Genomic DNA, 19,467 nt, shown 5'->3' on the forward strand with positions numbered 1-19,467 from the left:
CCTCTGTGTTCCAAGGTGTCGCCATTTTACACTATTGCAGTTGTGGGTTCCAAGAAACTGAATGGAGAATTCACCCTGCCGCAGAGAAGTGGGTCCAGAGGGAAACAAAAGGTCACCTCAAACCACGCCAGTTTCTTTGGGTGATGGCTATGGAGGTGACCAGGATGACAAGTAAGGACACTTCTCCCGCTGGGGCCTGATGGTTTTGTTTTGGAGCCTAATCTCAGATCCATGTTACATGAACTCCTCTCAGTTGGAGTTCAGAACACCACACGGATTTCTTTTGGCCTCAATCCCATAATTGCAGCTGTTTGTACTTATTTGAGGTACGGTGTATTTTGAAACAAAATGAACCAGACTTCTCCTACTGCCTATGTCAGTGCCTGGTACTAGGAAACATTAACTCTTTCACAGCCAGGCAACTGATAATTGTAGTGCATCCATCATCTGGAGGAAACATAAAGAAATACTGACCAAGGTATGGGAAAGGTTCTCCAAAAAGGAAGCTCATTTCAAAGCAAAGGCAAATATTCCATCGTTGACTTAGTTTCTGGCTTCCCCAGTAGCTCAGTGGGTAAAGAATCTGCCTGCAATGCAGGAGACACAGGAGATGGGAGTTCAATCCCTGGGTTGGGAAGATGCCCTGCAGAAGGAAATGGAAACTCACTCCAGTATTCTTGCCTGGAAAACCCCATGGACAGAGGAGCCTGGTGGGCTACAGTCCATGGGGTCGCAAAGAGTCAGACACGACTCGACTGAGTGACTAAACTACCTCCACTTCGTTTCTGAACCCATCTATCTCCAAACACATTTCAACCAGTGTATAAGATATATAGAAGAACAACAGTCATTACTGTGAACAAATAGGTGCCAACAAATTAGATAACCTAGAAGAAATGAAAACATACAGTAGAAATGTATACAATCCACCAGGAAAGAATTATGAAGAAACAGAAAAATTGAAGAGATCAATAGGGAGATTGAAAAAGTAAGCAACCCCCCACCCCTAACAAGGAAAGACTAGGACCAGATGGTTTCACTGGTGAATTTTATCAAACATGTAAAGAAGAATTAATAACAGTCTTTCTCAAACTCTTCCAAAAAACTGAAGAGGAGGGAACACTCCCAAACTCACTTTACAAGACCAGCATACCCTGATACCAAAGCCAAATAAGAATAGTTCACGAAAAGCAGACTACTGGATGATGTAGAAGCAAAAATTCTCAACAAAATTATAGCACACCAAATTCAACAACTCGTTAGAAGAGTCAGATGCCATGATCAAGTGGGATTTATTTCTAGGGTAGAAGAGTGGGTCAACATAATGCAAAATCTATTAGCACAATATACCATTATTAACAAAATAATGGCTAAAAATCATATGACCCTCTCAATACATGCAAAAAAAGCATTTGACAGAATTTAACACACACTCATGATTAAAAACAAAAACTCAGAACTGAGTAGAGCAGGAGCCTATCTCAACATAATAAAAGGTGTACATGATAAACTGACAGCTAAATCATACTCACCGGTAAAACACGATTGAAATTTTCCCACCAAGATCAGGAGCAAGACAAGAATGCCCCCTCTTACCACCTCTTTTCAACACAGACCTGTAAGTCCTAACCAGAGCAATTACACAATAAAAATAAAAGACATTCAAATCAAAAGAAAGCAGTAAAGATGTCTCTGTTTGCAGATGATATGCTCTTATATAAAAATCCTAAAGACTCCATCAAAAAACTTCTAGGTGTAATAAACTAATTCAGTAAAATTGCAGTATATAAAAATCAACATACAAAAATCAGTTCTTGTTCCTATACTCTAAAAAACAAATATACGAAAAATAAAGAAAAGTCCATTTAAATAGCATTTAAAACAGTAAAATTCTTAGGAGTAAATTTAACAAAGGCAGTGAAAGATCTATACACTGAAAATTACAAGACACTGATAAGAAAAACAGAAGACACAAATAAATGGAAGGATAGCCTGTGCTCATGGATCAGAAGAATTGATACAGTTGTGATATGGGATTCCCAGGTGGCACAGTAGTGAAGAATCTGCCTGCAATGCAGGAGACTCGGGTTCGATCCCTGGGTTGGGAAGACCCCCTGAAGGAAGAAATGACAACCCTTTGCAGTATTCTTTCCTGGAAAATCCCATGGACAGAAGAGCCTGAAATGCTACAGTCCATAGGAGTCTCAAAGAGGGACCCAACTGAGCAGCTAACACACACTATCCATACTACTCAAAGCCACCTGCAGATTCAACGCAATCCAGATCAAAACTCCAATGGCATTTTTCACAGAAACAGAACAAACAATCCTAAACTGATATGGAATCACAAAAGACCTCACACAACCAAAGCAATCCTGAGAAAGAAGAATGAAGTGGAAGCATCACAATTCCTGATTTCAAGCTTCATTACAAAGCTATGGTAATCAAAATAGCATGGTGAACAAGATCAAGATGGCCGAGTAAGAGGATATGGAGTTCACTGTCCCCCACAAACACTTAAAAAAATACACTTACATGTAGAACAATCCTCACTGAAACCTGGAAACTGGCAGAAGGACTCCTGTACATCCAAAGTTATAAGAAAAACGCAAAAGTAATCAGGAAGGGAAGAAAAATCAGGTTGGGATCTGTGCCCCTGGGTGTGGATCCAGAGAAAAAGGGAGATTATAGAAGTGGACACGTGCCCTGGGGAGCAAGCAGGTCAGAGCTAATATGAGCTCACCCCTCAGGGTTTCTGCCCCAGCAACTTGGATAAGACCTCATCCCCAACAGTTCAGTGACAGCCACTGAGCAGAGAGGAAGTCCTATGTCATACCTAGCTCAGCTCTAGACCCTCCATTTCCAGCCCCACCCCCTACCAAGGTGAAAGCTACCAGCATATCCTCAGAGGAAGTATAAACATGTTGTCCATGGAATTCTCCAGGCCAGAATACTGGAGTGGGTAGCTTTTCTCAAGGGGATCTTCCCAACCCAGGGACTGAACTCAGGTCTCTCACATTGCAGGTAGATTCTTTACCAGCTGAGTCACAAGGGAAGCCCAAGAATACTAGAGGTGGTAGCCTACCCTTTCTCCAGGGGATCTTCCTGACCCAGGAATTGAACTGGGGTCTCCTGCATTGCAGGTATATTCTTTACTAACTGAGCTATCAGGAAGCCCCAGGAGACTAAGCAACATGCTGCTAAAATACCAATGGGTCAAGGTGGAAATCAGAAAATATGCAAACACAACACTGCAAAGTCTATGGGATGGGGCAAAAGCAGCTCCGAGGGAAGTTTACAGTAATACAGACTTGCCTCAAGAAACAAGAAAACTCTCAAATATACAACCTAACATAACCACATACAGCATCAAGAAAAGAAGAACAAATCAAGTACAAATTCAGCAGAAGAAAATAATAAAGATCAGAGAAGAAATAAGTGAAACATGTATCAAAATGCAATATAAAAGGTCAATAAAACCAAGAGTTGTTTTTTTGAAAGGATAAACAAAATCAACAAATCTCTAGCCAGGCTCACCAAGAAGAAAAAAGGAGGACTTGAATAAGCAAATTAAGAAATGAAAGAGGAGCGCTAATAACCCATACCACAGAGATACAAAAATCATAAGAGAATATTACAGCAATGATACACCAACAAACTGGACAACCCAGAAGAAATGGACAAATTTCTAGAAACATACAACCTACCAAGAGTGAATCAAGAAGGAACAGATAGATCCTGAACAGATCTATCACTAAAAGTGAGATTGAATTTGAAATTAAAAAAAAAAAAAACTAAAAATCTCCCAACAAACAAAAGTCCAGAACCAGATGGCTTCACAAGGAAATTCTATCAAACATATAAAGAAAAACTAGGACCTATCCTTTTCCAAAAAACTGAAGAGAATAGAACACACTCATTCATTCTACCAGGCCATCATTATTTTTATATCAAAATCAGACAAAGGCACTACAAAAAAAGAATATTAGAAGCCAATATCTTTGATGAATAGAGACACAAATATCTTCAACAAAATATTAGCAAACCAATCCAACAATATTTTAAAAGGATTATACATAATGATCAAGCTAAATTTTATTAAAAGGACACAAGGATGGTTCAACATTTGCAAATCAATCAGTGTGGTACATCACATTAAAAGAAGTAATGATAAAAATCATATGATCATTTCAACAGATGCCAAGAAAGCATATGACAAAACACAACATCCATTCATGATACAAACTTTCATCAAAGTGAGTATAGAAGAAACATCTCTAATCTTAACGAAGGCCATTTATGATAAACCCACAACTAACATCATATTCATAGTTGAAAGTCTTTCCTCTAAATTCAGGAACAAGACAGGATGCCCAATCTCACCACTCCTATTTAACATAGTATTGTAAGTTCTAGCTATAGCAATCAGACAAGAAAAAGAAATAAATGGCATCCAAACTGGATGAGAAGAAATAGAACTGTATTATTTGCAGATGACATGATACCTTATACAGAGAATCCTAAAGTCTCCACTGAAAAACAATTAGCATAAATGAATACAGCAAAGTTGCATGATACAAAATTAACATGCACAAATCTGTTGACTTTCTATACACTAGTAATTAACCCTCACAAAGAGAAAGTTTTTAAAAATCCTGTTTAAAATCACATCAAAAAGAATAAAATGCCTAAGAATAAACTTAACCAAGAAAGTTAAAGACCTATACTCTGAAAACTATCAAATATTGATAAAGGCAACTGAAGATGACACAAAGAAACAGAAAGATATCTCATGCTGTAGGACTGGAAGATTGTTAATGTTGCTAAAATGGCTATGCTACCCAAAGCCATCTACAGATTTAATGCAATCCCTATCAAAATGCCCTGGCCATTTTTCATAGAACTAGAATAATCTGAAAATTCATACAGAATCACAAAAGACCCCAAATTGCCAAAGTAATCTTGGGATAAAAGAACAAAGCTGAAGGTATCAGGCTCCCAGACTTCAGACCTACAGTAAGTAAAACAGACACATAGATCAATGGAACGAAGGAGAAAGCAAGAGTCCACAAATAAACCCACCGGGGTTCAATTCTTGGGTCAGGAAGATCTCCTAGAGAAGGAATTTCCCACTATTCTTGCCTGGGAAATCCCATGGGCAGGGGAGCCTGGCAGGCTACAGTCCATGGGGTTGCAAAGAGTCGGACACGACTGAATGATTAACACTTTCACTTATGTCAATTAACCTAAAACAAAGGAGGAAAGAGTATACAATGGAGAAAAGACAGTCTCTTCAAAAGTGGTGCCGGGAAAACTGGACAACTATATATATCAATATGTGTTGTATATTTATTATATTATATAATATATATAAAATAAAACCATGAAATTAGAATATTTCCTCACACCATATACAAAAATAAACTCAATATGGATTAAAGACCTAAATTAAGACCTGAAAATGACTATAAGAGAACATAGAAACACTGATATAAATCATAGCAATATTTTTTGGATTCATTTCCTAAGGCAAAAGAAATAGAAGCAAAAATAAACAAATGAGACCTAATTAAACTTTTCTTTTTTAATTTATTTATTCGAGTATAGGTGAATTACAATGTTGTGTTAATTTCTACTGTACAGGAAAGTGACTCAGTTATACAGATACATTCATTTTCATATTCTTTTCCATTATGGTTTATCACAGGATATTGAATATAGTTCCTTGTATTATACAGTTGGACCTTGATGTTCATCCATTCTATATATACCAGTGCATATCTGATAATCCCAAATTCCCAATTCAACTCTTTCCCATCCTCCACCCCCTTGGCAAGCACCAGTCTATTCTCTATGGAACCTAATTAAACTTAAACACTTTTGTACAGCAAAGGAAACCATTGGCAAAACAAAAAAGACAATCTATAAGAGAAAATATTTGCAAATGATACTACCAATAAGGGGTTAATGTGCAAAATACATAAACAGCTCCTACAACTCAATATGAACAAACAAACAAAAAAAAAACAATCAAAATATAGACAAGAAGACCTAAATAGATATTTTTCCAAAGAAGACAGACAGATGGCAAAAGGCACATAAAAAGATGCTCAACATCGTTAATTATTAGAGAAATGCAAATCAAAACACAATGAGATATCACCCCACACCTGTCAGAATAGCTATCATTAAAATGTAAACAACAAAAGTTGGGAGGAGATGGAGGAAAGAGAACTCTTCTGCAACAACTGTTAGTGGGAATGTAAACAGGTGCAGCCACTGTGAAAACCAGTATAGAGGTTTCCCAGAAAACTAACAACACAACTACCATATGATCTAGCAATTCCACTTCCGGACATTTGTGTAGATAAAATGAAAACACGAATTTGAAAAGATACAGGCACCCCACTGTTCACAGCAGCACCATTTATAACAGCCAAGACATGGAAGCTACACAAGTAGCCAGCAACAGATGAATGAGTGGATGAAGAAAAAGACCTGCAAATGATACGAAAAGACCCCAAACTATAAAACTGCAAGAAAAACCATAGGAAAGGCGTTCCTAGACACACTGGTCTTGGCAATGATGTTTCAGATATAGCACCAAAGCACAAACAATGGAAGCAAAAACAAGTGGAACTACATCAAACTAAAACCATCTGCACACGGAATGAAACTATCGACAACATGAAAAGTCAGTCTATGGAATCGGAGAAAAAAATTGCAAACCATCTATCTGATCAAGGGTTAATAGGAACTCATACAACCATGTCAAAACAACAAACAACTAATAATGGGCAAAAGCCTTGAATAGACATTCCTCTACAGAAGACATGCAGAACAGATGCGTGAAAACATGTTCATCGCTAGTCCCCGGAGAAATGCAAATCCGAACAACAACAATGTATCAACTCACACCCCAGAATCAGCTCAGTTCAGTCACTCATTGGTGTCTGACTCTTTGCAACCCCATGAATTGCAGCATGCCAGGACTCCCTGTCCATCACCAACTCCCGGAGTTCGCTCAAACTCAAGTTCATCGAGTCAGTGATGCCATCCAGCCATCTCATCCTCTGTTCTCCCCTTCTCCTCCTGCCCCCAATCCCCCCCCTCCCCAGCATCAGAGTCTTCTCCAATGAGTCAACTGTTCACATGAGGTGGCCAAAATATTGGAGTTTCAGCTTTAGCATCAGTCCTTCCAAAGAACACCCAGGACTGATCTCCTTTAGAATGGACTGGTTGGATCTCCTTGCAGTCCAAGGGACTTTCAAGAGTCTTCTCCAACACAAAAAGAGACCAGTTTTGGCAACATGATGGAGAAAAAAGAATCCTTGCACCCTGTTGACAGCAATGTAAGTTGGTTCAGCCACTACAGGAAACAATATGAATTTCCTCAAAAAATTACAAATAGACCTACCATATGATCCACCAATCCCACTTCTGGATATACAGCCAAAGGAAATAAAATTGCTATCTCAAAGAGATAACCAGACTCCCATGTCTCCTGCAGCATTATTTATAATAGCTGAGACATGCACACAAGCTAAGTGTGTATCACTGGGTGACTGGATAAAGAGAATATGGTGTATATAATATATATACAATGGAATATTATTCAGTCATAAAAGAGAAAGCAATCCTGCCATTTGCCACACCACAGATGAACCCAGAATGCACTATGCAAAGTGAAGTAAGTCGGAAACAGAAAGATAAAATACTATGTGATCTTATTTAATCTATGAAATCTAAAAAAGCAAACTCATAGAAATAGTAGAATTAGTGGTTATCAGTGGCAAGTGGGTGGGGGATAAGGAGAGACATTGGTCAAAGGATATAATTTTTTAGCTATAAAATGAGTTAAGTTCTGGGGATCTAATGTACAGATAGTAATTAACATACATACATTATATACTTGAAAGTTGATGAGAGTAGATCTTAAATGTTATCTGCTGCTGCTGCTGCTAAGTCACTTCAGTCGTGTCCGACTCTGTGCGACCCCATAGACGGCAGCCCACCAGGCTCCCCCGTCCCTGGGATTCTCCAGGCAAGAGCACTGGAGTGGGTTGCCATTTCCTTCTCCAATGCATGAAAGTGAAAACAAAGTGAAGTCGCTCAGTCGTGCCCGACTCTTAGAGACCCCATGGACTGCAGCCTACCAGGCTTCTCCGTCCATCACCACCCTCGAAAAGCTGGTTTTTTGAGATAATGGATGTGTTAACTAACCTTATTGCAATAATGATTTTGCAACCTATTCATGTATCTGTTCATCATGCTATATACCTTAAGCTTACACAATGTATCAATAATATTGCAAAGAAGTGGGGAAAAAATAAGAGTCTTAGACTGAAGTGGGCAAAAGAAATAGATTATTTCAAAATGTTGTACAAAACTTTACTCTAAGCTCTCTGTTAATTAAAGTAAAAGAAAAAAGAAGAATTGCACATTAACTATCAGGAGAGAGACACTATTCTCTTCTACTAAATACTAGTAATAGTTTTATAGTAAAAAATTAACAGAAATATAAATGATATGATAACTTCTATCAATTTCAATGAAATCTGAAAACAAGAATCCATGGTTCTCAGGAGGCATTTCACCCATGAACTTAAAACAACAATACACACAAAAGCAAGCACTTCACTCCTAACCTGACCTCTTGATATAGCAGAACCCAGTCTCCTGTATTTTCTAAGTCTCCTTAAGTAATTCAGAAGTATCCTCTGATTATATGCCATTGTCTTAAATCAAGAGTTCTAGAAAGACTTTTACAAAGGAACCAGAGTATTGGATTCTCTATGTAGAGTAACTAATCTGACACAAAGGGAAAGCAGAGGTTCTCCAACCAGGCTTTGCCACTGAACACAGAAGCACTGATTCCTTGGCCCTAACTGAGGCCAACTGAATCAGACTCTGTACAGGTGGGAACCAAGAATTCTCATTTTAACAATTATCCAAAATAAGCCTAGGCTGAAAGCCAGATGTGTTAACTCCTATATAAGACTAGCGATTCTCAAACTGTGGCATGCAGCCTCCAGAATTCACTGGAGATCTTGTTCCAACAATCAGTATTTGGGCTCCACCCTCTAAGTTTTGAGGCAGTAGGTCTGAGATGGGCCTGAGAATTTGTACTTACTAACAGGTACTGCTAGTCTTGGGACCACACTTTGAGAAATACTCACTGGACTGTCCATTTAATACTACGCGATAACATTATCAGTTGTTTCAAACAGCCTTAGAGAGAACTAGAAAAGTTGATGACTCAAGACTGAAGTCTCTGATAAGTGTCTGAAGTTTAAGAGGTCAGTCTGTTAATCTAACACCAGTTCCATGTACTTTTGACTCCAGGCATTTGGAACTTTAACAAAATCAATTGGATTACAATCCAAATTGAGGGTCATTTCACCTATTCAAGGATGAGGATAGCTAGGAATTTTCTCAGGAAGGAGTTTTTGGATTATTCAATAAAGACTTTTAACTGAAACGCCACAAAAAAATGCAGGGCAGATATATAATCCTTGGACACTTTTCTTTTAAAACACACTTAGTGAAGATGCTAAGAACATGTGTTTGAGCAGGACTCGATCCCAGTGTGTGTCCATAGGAATAAAGAGCTGCAATGTACCCATCACATTATCACATGAAGTGACCTGCGGAGTGGAGCTGTTTAATGCCGTCCATCTGAACGGTGAAGCATGTCTGCCAAAAGCAACTGCTTTACGTTTTGACAGCGTTCACACCAAGCTCTCCTTTAGCAAAGGACTGGACAACACATCTGAGGCTTCTTAAATTCGTTTCCTGTTCATGAGCATAACATATTATAGCTCTACTGGAAAGGCAATATCTAACTCATATAGAAGGTTCTTTTAAGCTATTAAATTATAAATTTGAAAAAAGGCAGAGAGGTGTGGACACATGTTTTATATCATTTGCAAGTGGAATCTGATCTGTTAAAAGGTAATTCCTGTATACCATGTGACTCTCGGTGCCTTTCTGTTAATCCTCTTAAGCAACATTAATGTCCAAAATCTTCGAGATCTGCCAATTCAACCCAGAGGCATTTCCTCATGATCAAAAGCTATGATTAAAGAACTCATACTGTAAATGGTCATAAACCGACTTCTGAATAAAAATGCTACAAGCCCAAATTTCCTGATGTGTTCCCACCCAATTTCCAGTTGAAACACATGTAAATAAAGACAAAAAGGCAAAAACTCAAAATGGCTAAGAAATCAAGAAGAGTAGGCAGCCGTTTATAAGAACCTGGGAATAATATACATTAAGTACAGTAATATCTAAAGTGCAGTGAAGACGGAGCAGAACTGAAAGCAATCAGTGTCCAATGAATGCTTTGCGTGATGAAAACAAACAGGAAGAAGTAAGTTGGAAGGATCAGACCTTCCCCACTCTACCTCATTTTCCAGAAAAAAGGGTTGGGGACCAAAGAGAGCAGCAGGGACCAACCCCTTACCATGCAGCTCTGTTTTCTGAAATGCAGCAACGACCAGACAGTAATCCACTATTTTCCCTTTCTCCCATCACTTAATTTTTTTTTTTCTCTCCCATCACTTTAATAAGTTCTATGCTAAGACATCTGTTCATAAATCAGTTGGTAGTGGTGGTATTGTTTAGTCACTAAGTTGTGTCCAACTCTGCGACTCATGGACTATAGCCCCCAGGCTCTTCTGTTCATTGGATTTTCCAGGCAAGAATATTGGAATGGGTTGCCATTTCCTACTCCAGGGGATCTCCCCGAACCAGGGATCAAACCCACGATTCCTCCACTGGCAGGCAGATTCTTTACTGCTAAGTCACCAGGGAAGCCCAAATCAGTAAGTACAATAAATAATCCACTGTCTGGCCTGTGGCCTCCTGAATATAGAACAGAAGTCTAGTTCTAACCAATGTGGGTAGAGGGAGAATTTTAACACGAAAATTTTCCTGTCCTTAGCCAGGCCCCTCAGCACTGATTTATAACTCAGGAATGAACGGGAACCCCCTTCCTCGGAAAGACTTCTTGGGGATCCGGGGCCAGGGTTTTCTCCTGTTTTAGCAGTCAAGGTGCAGAACCTCTGTGGTAGTCAGGAGGGTGGGCCTCGTCACTTCACAAGGGCACATGGCTAAGTGGGAGAGTTAGGTCCGGAATGCAGCCAGCGATGGACCACTTGCCCAGCTGTGTGCCTTGGTGTGCAGCTGTGTCTGTCCCAAAGAAGAACCTTTCTGAGACTAGTCAGGAGATACACAGCTAGCAAATGAGGAGTGGTTTTAACTCCAAAGTCAAAGCCTGCACTATTCAATGACGGTCACTTGCCAGATGTGGACCGTACAGAAACAGAACATTTCCATCTCTGCAAAAACTTCTCTTGGGCTGTGCAGGCATACTGTGCACAAAAACCATGATGTAGAAAGAAACGTTGCCACTTTTCAATTCAAATGGAAGAAGCTTTATTCTACCAAATGGGCTCTCCAGAGAGTTCTGCCATTTTGGAGTCAGCATGAAACCTAACTAGATGCATCAAGAAAAATGTAAACATTAAGACAAGTAATTATAATAAGCTCATAGCTAACCCTTCTTTTTCACCATGTTTTCTAACTTTTAATACATTAAAACCAAACACATGGAAGCACTGAGTCCTATGTTCCTTAAAGAGGAAGAGAGTTCTAATTACATATTCATCTATATTCATCTATTTTCCTTTCCTCAGAAAATTCCCTTGAGAAATCAATTTTCAACCTTATTTCTAATCCATCTCAATCTGTACCCTAATCAGTAAATCAGTATGTACTGTAGTTATTATAAGGCAAAATAAGCAATTAATTTTACCAGTCAACACTCACTGTATGTCAAAGTTAATCACACAAAACCAAAAGCAAGTAAGAACATATTTCAGAAAGAATTTGTCTTTTAAAATAGGGAAAGTGTCACATGATGTAAACTAACAATGGGTGGGGATGGAATCTAAAAAAATTATTCAAATGAACTTTTTGCAAAAGACAGACTCACAGGCTTCAAAAACAAATTTATGGTTACCAAAAGGGAAAGGTTGAGGAGAGGGATAAATTAGGAATTTGGGATTAACACATACACACTACTATATATAAAACAGATAATCAACAAGGACATAAGAAACTCTACTCAATATTCTGTAATAACCTATAAGGGAAAAGGATCTGAAAAAGAATGGATATGTATATGCATAGCCGAACCACTTTCCTGTATACCTGAAACTAACACAATATCGTAAATCAACTTTACTGCACCATAATATAAAGATAAAATAAATAAATAAGTGCATATTGCTATTACAAGTTTTTTAAATTAAGTTGGCTGAAAAGCAAAAAACTAAAGTAAAAAATGTAAACTATATCACATACCAAACTGTTATGTTATAACCTGAAACCAACATAATGTTACACATCAACTAAATCTCAATTTAAAAAATTGAACTATTAAAAAAAAAAAAGATGGGGAATAGTGAGGGTGAGTGTAAAGCAATATCCATTGTCTTCTGAGAGCTAGATAGGAAGGCATTCTTTTATCCCTAATCAAAGTCAGATAAACCAAAAGATCTAAAGCCGCAAACAGAGATAGGATGTTTCTCGCCAAGGCCGAAAGAACAAAGAACTATCAGTAAAAGAGGAATACAAAAGACAGACTCTAGAAATACGTGGTTTTTCCAAACTTCAAAGTTCTCAGTTCAGTTCAGTCGCTCAGTAGTGTCCGACTCTTTGCGACCCCATGAATCACAGCACACCAGGCCTCCCTGTCCATCACCAACTCCTGGAGTTCACTTAGACTCACGGCCATCGAGTCTGTGATGCCATCCAGCCATCTCATCCTCTGTCGTCCCCTTCTCCTCCTGCCCCCAATCCCTCCCAGCATCAAAGTCTTTTCCAATGAGTCAACACTTCCCATGAGGTGGCCAAAGTACTGGAGTTTCAGCTTCAGCATCATTCCTTCCAAAGAAATCCAGGGCTGATCTCCTTCAGAATGGACTGGTTGGATCTCCTTGCAGTCCAAGGGACTCTCAAGAGTCTTCTCCAACACCACAATTCAAAAGCATCAATTCTTCAGCGCTCAGCCTTCTTCACAGTTCAACTCTCACATCTATACATGACTACTGGAAAAACCATAGCCTTGACTAGACGGACCTTCGTTGGCAAAGTAATGCCTCTGCTTTTCAATATGCTATCTAGGTTGGTCAAAACTTTCCTTCTAAGGAGTAAGCGTCTTTTAATTTCATGGCTGCAATCACCATCTGCAGTGATTTTGGAGCTCCCCAAAATAAAGTCTGACACTGTTTCCACTGTTTCCCCATCTATTTCCCATGAAGTGATGGGACCAGATGCCATAATCTTACTTTTCTGAATGTGGAGCTTTAAGCCAACTTTTTCACTCTCCACTTTCACTTTCATCAAGAGGCTTTTTAGCTCCTCTTCACCTTCTGCCATAAGGGTGGTGTCATCTGCATATCTGAGGTTATTGATATTTCTCCCAGCAATCTTGATTCCAGCTTGTGCTTCTTCCAACCCAGCATTTCTCATGATGTACTCAGCATATAAGTTAAATAAGCAGGGTGACAATATACAGCCTTGACGGACTCCTTTTCCTATTTGGAACCAGTCTGTTGTTCCGTGTCCAGTTCTAACTGTTGCTTCCTGACCTGCATACAGATTTCTCAAGAGGCAGGTCAGGTGGTCTGGTATTCCCATCTTTTTCAGAATTTTCCACAGTTTATTGTGATCCTCACAGTCAAAGGCTTTGGCATAGTCAATAAAGCAGAAATAGATGTTTTTCTGGAACTCTCTTGCTTTTTCCATGATCCAGCAGATGTTGACAATTTGATCTCTGGTTCCTCTGCCTTTTCTAAAACCAGCTTGAACATCTGGAAGTTCATGGTTCACGTATAGCTGAAGCCTGGCTTCCCTGGTGGCTCAGAGGTTAAAGCGTTCAAAGTTCTAGGGTTGTGCAAATAAACAAGTGCTGGTTATAAGAAGCTATCTTGCATACCTAAATCAGGAACTCTGAGAATCCAGGTCCTTTAGAATAGAAATCCCTAAGTCCTGTGGTTCTACAGGAAAGTATTTAAACCACAGATATCTATTCTCAAACAGAGAAGGAGAGACTATGGCTGCCCCAATCCCTGTACTTTAGTAGACAATCCAGAACACTCCGCGGTTGGAGACAGTTCATAGGGGCACACAATGCTTGTTAAGCTAAAGGCTGGCAACAGTGACACCAGCATGGTGGCACACGAGACACCCTAGAGCCCATCCTCTGGGGTAACCTAATGTAATTTGCTTAACGGAAAGTGAAAGTGAAGTCGCTCAGTCACGTCCGACTCTTTGCGACCCCGTGGACTGTAGCCTACCAGGCTCCTCCCTCCATGGGATTCTCCAGGCAAGAGTACTGGAGTGGTTTGCCATTTCCTTCTCCAGGGGATCTTCCCAACCCAGGGATCGAACCCGGGTCTCCTGCATTCCAGGCAGACGCTTTAACCTCTGAGCCACTAGGGAAGCCCCTTAATGGAAGGTACCACTAACTGAAAGAGAAAGGCTATCTTTGGCACTAAACAGAGATATAAACATGAAGACATCTCTGAAAATAGCTCAAAGAGTTTTCCTCCTTTAAAAGAAAACTTCTCTCTGTTTCGAGATGTTTCAATAGAGTAAGGTAAACTGTTATTCAAGGGGCAGTAACTAAAAAGTGGTGGCAGCAATCACAGAATGGACAGCGTCATCCAGGTACCCCTGCAACTTGACGGGGTCAGGAGTTTCCTTCCTTCCCAGAGGCACGATCCCATAGAGCTGGAGCATGGAAACTAGACAGTCTTTGTGGAGGTGAAGACAGGATACTGCAGCCACATATCTTAGTAATCATCCCCCAAAACCTCTGACTGTACTTCAGGTTCTTGTAGTTCAAAGAAACAAGAAAGTAATGGAAATCAGAACTGGGCTGTTTAGCAATGACCCAAATGTAACCAAATTTACTTACAAACACCTTTGAGTATTATTCCAAAGAAAATTTAACATTCTTATACAGTTTGTAGTGTTAAAGACATAGCAGTGATCCAATAAAGGTTATTCCAACTATTCAGACTTAGGGGAAAACATCCAACTAATTTTTCCATGAGGACATAATCGAGGCTGCATGTGGCACACACCAATAGATAGCTACCAGACAGCTACCAATGTTCGTGCCCATATGCACTGGTGAAATGCTTGCCTTGAAACCCTGTATCTTCTAATGACAGGAACTGTCACCAATTTTGGCCAACACTGACTTTGTAAGACATCTCTCCCACCCATCCCTGTCCCCAACTGGCCGTGTCGAGTTTAGAACCAAAGTTGACTTCATTCAATTATTTGGTCTTCTGGACCTTCAGCTTTGTTCTCCCTTCAGTTCCTAGCCCTCAGAATAAAAACATGCTGTAATTCCCACTTAAAAAGAATACAGAAAGAAATACTCCTTGACCCCAACTACCACTACTTCCTCTTCCCTAGCTCCTTGCCCCCTCCCCCACCCTCTTCCTTTTCAAGGCCAAGAATACTGAAGGAAGAGTCTGTGCTCACTTCTTCTGCATCCTCTTATGGTGGGCCACGGCTTCTGCCCTCATGGCTCAAAATTTTGAGCGAAGATCCTTTTCCTCTAAATAAGGACATTTCTGTGTCCTTATCTTACTTGTGTCGTTAATGACATTTTTACATTGTTAATCACTGTCTTAAAAACTTGCCCTACTTAATGACTGTATGCTCCTTTGATTCCTATCCAACTTTTTGCTAGCTTTTTCTCAGGCCTCTTTGCAGGATGCTCTTCCTGTGAGAGTCCGGAAATGTTGGTGCACCCCCAAGTCCTTTGCTTAGCCCTTTTCTACTGGGGCTAACTCTCCCTAGGCCATCTTATTCATAGCAATGGGTCCCACAAACACTTGCAGGCTGACGGTTCTTAAATGTGCATCGCTAGTCCAGAACTTAATCTCCCACACTCCAACTGACCCGTCTATAATTTTAAAACCTCCAATTCAAAAACAGCCCAAACACAACTTATTTTCCTACACTGAGCGTGTCGCTAAATCCCGTTGACTACACTTTTCAATGAATTCAAATCCATTCTTTCTCCCCCAGTCACTTTATTTAGTTCAGGTCATCTCCCCAGGACAATCGTAAGGGTCTCTATCTCTAATCTTAGTTCATGTCTCTGTCTCTCTCCAGTTTAACCTCCCTTAATGATCTATCTAACTAGGAAAAAAAAAAAGAAACTGTGGAAATCCTTTCAATTGTTAACAATTGGGAGGCAGGGAAGAAGCAAACTTCAGATTCCTTCAGACACACCACAAGACCTCCCATGATCTGGCCTCTGCCTCATTGTCCATTATTCACCAACCAAACCACCTGGGGTTCCTAGAAAACACCGTGTTATTTCCTATCTTTTCATGGTCTATTTTCACGGACTGGAATGCCCTCTTCCACTGCCTATCGACAAGGTAAACTCTCCTTTATTTTTCAATCTTTCATTATCAAGTCTCAGAAGTCTCCTTCTTAGTCACCCCCTGCCATACACATCAGCAGCCCTCATATCATGTCAGTCATGCCCTCTTATATAACATCATCTCTGCACCATGCACATAAGGGACAGCTTCATCGCACTAAACTCTATCCATTTGTGAAGCAATTACTGGACTCTGAGCTCCCTGAGGACAAAGTCAGCACCATAATTTTTTTTTTTTTTCTATCCTAATGTTCAGTGTATCTGGCAGACAGTCCTCATAAAAGGCATGGTGGACAAAAGAAGAATGCAGAGACCCACTAGAAATAAAAAATGAACCAAAAAATTGGTTTACTCCAAAATATACAGTATTTTAAACATGGTTCTATTTCCTAACCAGGGAATCTCCATTCATTCATTCATGCAACAAACACTGATTGGGCACCCACTGCATGCAGAAAAGCCTTATCACACAAAAAACAAAGTGTAGGTAATAATAAAGTCTTCCCAGCTTTTTCAAATCATTGCAAACCCTGACAATTCAAGAGCCTTTTGGTCCATCCCACACATTCTATTTCCAATGGCAATTAGGACAACAGAAAACACATAGAAATGGGTGGGAAGATGACCCCACGATGGTTAAGCCTGAGAGCTAACCTTCTTCTTTCTGTTGTGCGCTCAGTCGCGTCCAGCTCTTAGCGACCTCATGAACTGCTGCCAGGCTCTCTGTCAATGGGATTTTCCAGGCAAGAATACTGGAGTGGGTCACCATTTCCTCCTCTAGGGGATCTACCCAGCCTAGAGATCAAACCCACATCTCCTGCGTTGGCAGGTGGATTCTTCACCGCTGAGCCACTGGGAAGCAGTCTTCTTCTTTACCACATCCCTTAACTCATTCCCTCTTTATCAACACGCTCCCCTGCTTTTCTCATCATGGATTCAGATATCACTACTGCCTACATAAACATCTACATTCCCAATTTCATATCATGCCAATTCTATACTATGTCATTTCCATTTTCAGAAGTTACGGCCTCAACATGAAGAAATGCCCAAACGATCTGGCTTTATCTAAAACATACCACCGAACAGGAACAGGCAAATCAACCTGAATGAGAAACCCACAATGGTATAAAGTGAGAGACAGACCTTCCCATTACATAAACAAATGAACAAATTTTCAATGAAAAACAAAGCTTTAACATACCTAAAAGAAATCATAATCGAACATTTATATAATCCTAGAGTAAAGGGAGGCTATTTTAGCATAATGACAAAATAAGAAGCCTAAAAGATTGATAAAGTGGACTAACATTTAAAGCTTCTTTATATTTAAGAAAAATAAATGCACACTGAAAAAAAGTCTTATGAAAAGCCATTAATAGCTTAAAATTTTTAAAGAATTCTATGTATTAAGTATATAATTTAAACAAAAAATCTGCACATAAGCATCCTAGAAGAAAAATGATTATAAACATGAACCCAAACTTTATAAGAAATACAAATGTTCAATGCTAAGAAAAGGTTACACTTAACCCTTCCAATGATGAAAGAAATCTGAATTTTAAAAACAAAATGCCATCTCCCCTGGAATGTGTGTGTAATACTCAGCGGTTAAAGAAGCGTGGCATTTGCAAGTGCTGTGTGAGGAAGTCTCCATGTGGAACAATTACCCTCATCCTTCAGGGTGACGCTGGTAATATCTACCCAAAACCAGGCAAATATACCCTTTGACCCAGCAATTCTGCTTCAAGATATTTATCCTGAGGAAACGGCAGCAACCTATGCTGAGATATCTAAATGAGGGTATCCTTTGCAACAGAAATTGAAAGCAACCTAAGGTCCCAAGGAAGAAGATTATTTAAGTAAACAGAAATATAATTGAGGGATGAATTATGCCCTACTATTAAAAAGTCATACTGTAGATTTCCTTTCCAGGAATACTGAAGAAAAAATACCCTGAAAACTCTCCCAGTACAAAAAACATCTAAAACTGCTGGGTGTGTGAACATACGAAAATGTGTGTATACACACACACATACACACACACACACACACACACACACAACACATACATCCCTACCTACCTTTTCAAATGCTTAGCCAAGTTGGCCAAAAAGTAACAAATATGGCCAAATATGTCAAGACATCAGTCAAGGTAGAAGAGCACATAACCTAGCAGCCAGGTGTATCCCAATCCCACCTGACCCCTAGTTTTGACTTTTACAAGCAGAAATCAAGTGGGAAGTTAAAGTCAGATCAAAAAGCTGGGACATTTCACCCTTAATAAGTGTAAAGGGGGGAAAGTACTAACCTATGTCACATAGGGAGAGGATAAAGAAACATGACTGTCTCAGATTCGGATCTAGGCAGGAAGGCGCCTTCTCTGAAGATTTATACCCAGACACTTGCCCCTAATATTACACTGGAGGCGTGAATTCATACAATTGCTACGGCCATCCAAAAAACTCAACTGATATTTAAACTGATGTGGACATGAATTGCAGAGAAGGCAATGGCACCCCACTCCAGTACTCTTGCCTGGAAAATCCCATGGATGGAGGAGCCTGGTAGGCTGCAGTCCATGGGGTCTCAACTTCACTTTCACTTTTCACTTTCGTGCATTGGAGAAGGAAATGGCAACCTACTCCAGTGTTCTTGCCTGGAGAATCCCAGGGACAGGAGAGCCTGGTGGGTTGCCGTGTATGGGGTCACACAGAGTCGGACACAACTGAAGCGACTTAGCAGCAGCAGTAGCAGCAGGACATGAATTGATAGTGCCCTTTAAGGCATCAGTGAAGCTTCCCTGGTGGTGCAGAGGTTAAAGCGTCTGCCTGCAATGTGGGAGACCTGGGTTCAATCCCTGGGTCGGGAAGATCTCCTGGAGAAGGAAATGGCAACCCACTCCAGTATTCTTGCCTGGAGAATCCCGTGGACGGAGGAGCTTGATGGGCTATAGTCCACGGGTCGAAAAGAGTCGGACA

The 19,467-nt window shown here is 39.9% G+C and overlaps 1 protein-coding gene and 1 non-coding gene across 5 annotated transcripts in view; both read right to left on the bottom strand.

The window, feature by feature from the left end:
* LPAR1 (lysophosphatidic acid receptor 1) overlaps positions 1-19,467 on the bottom strand; it is a 165,100-nt gene that overhangs the window by 114,638 nt on the left and 30,995 nt on the right. The window lies entirely within an intron of this gene.
* Positions 14,443-14,514, bottom strand: TRNAS-GGA. Its single transcript has one exon. It is a non-coding gene; the product is annotated as a tRNA-Ser (tRNA).

Source organism: Capra hircus, chromosome 8 (genome assembly GCF_001704415.2).
Source record: "Capra hircus breed San Clemente chromosome 8, ASM170441v1, whole genome shotgun sequence".
NCBI lineage: Eukaryota > Metazoa > Chordata > Mammalia > Artiodactyla > Bovidae > Capra > Capra hircus.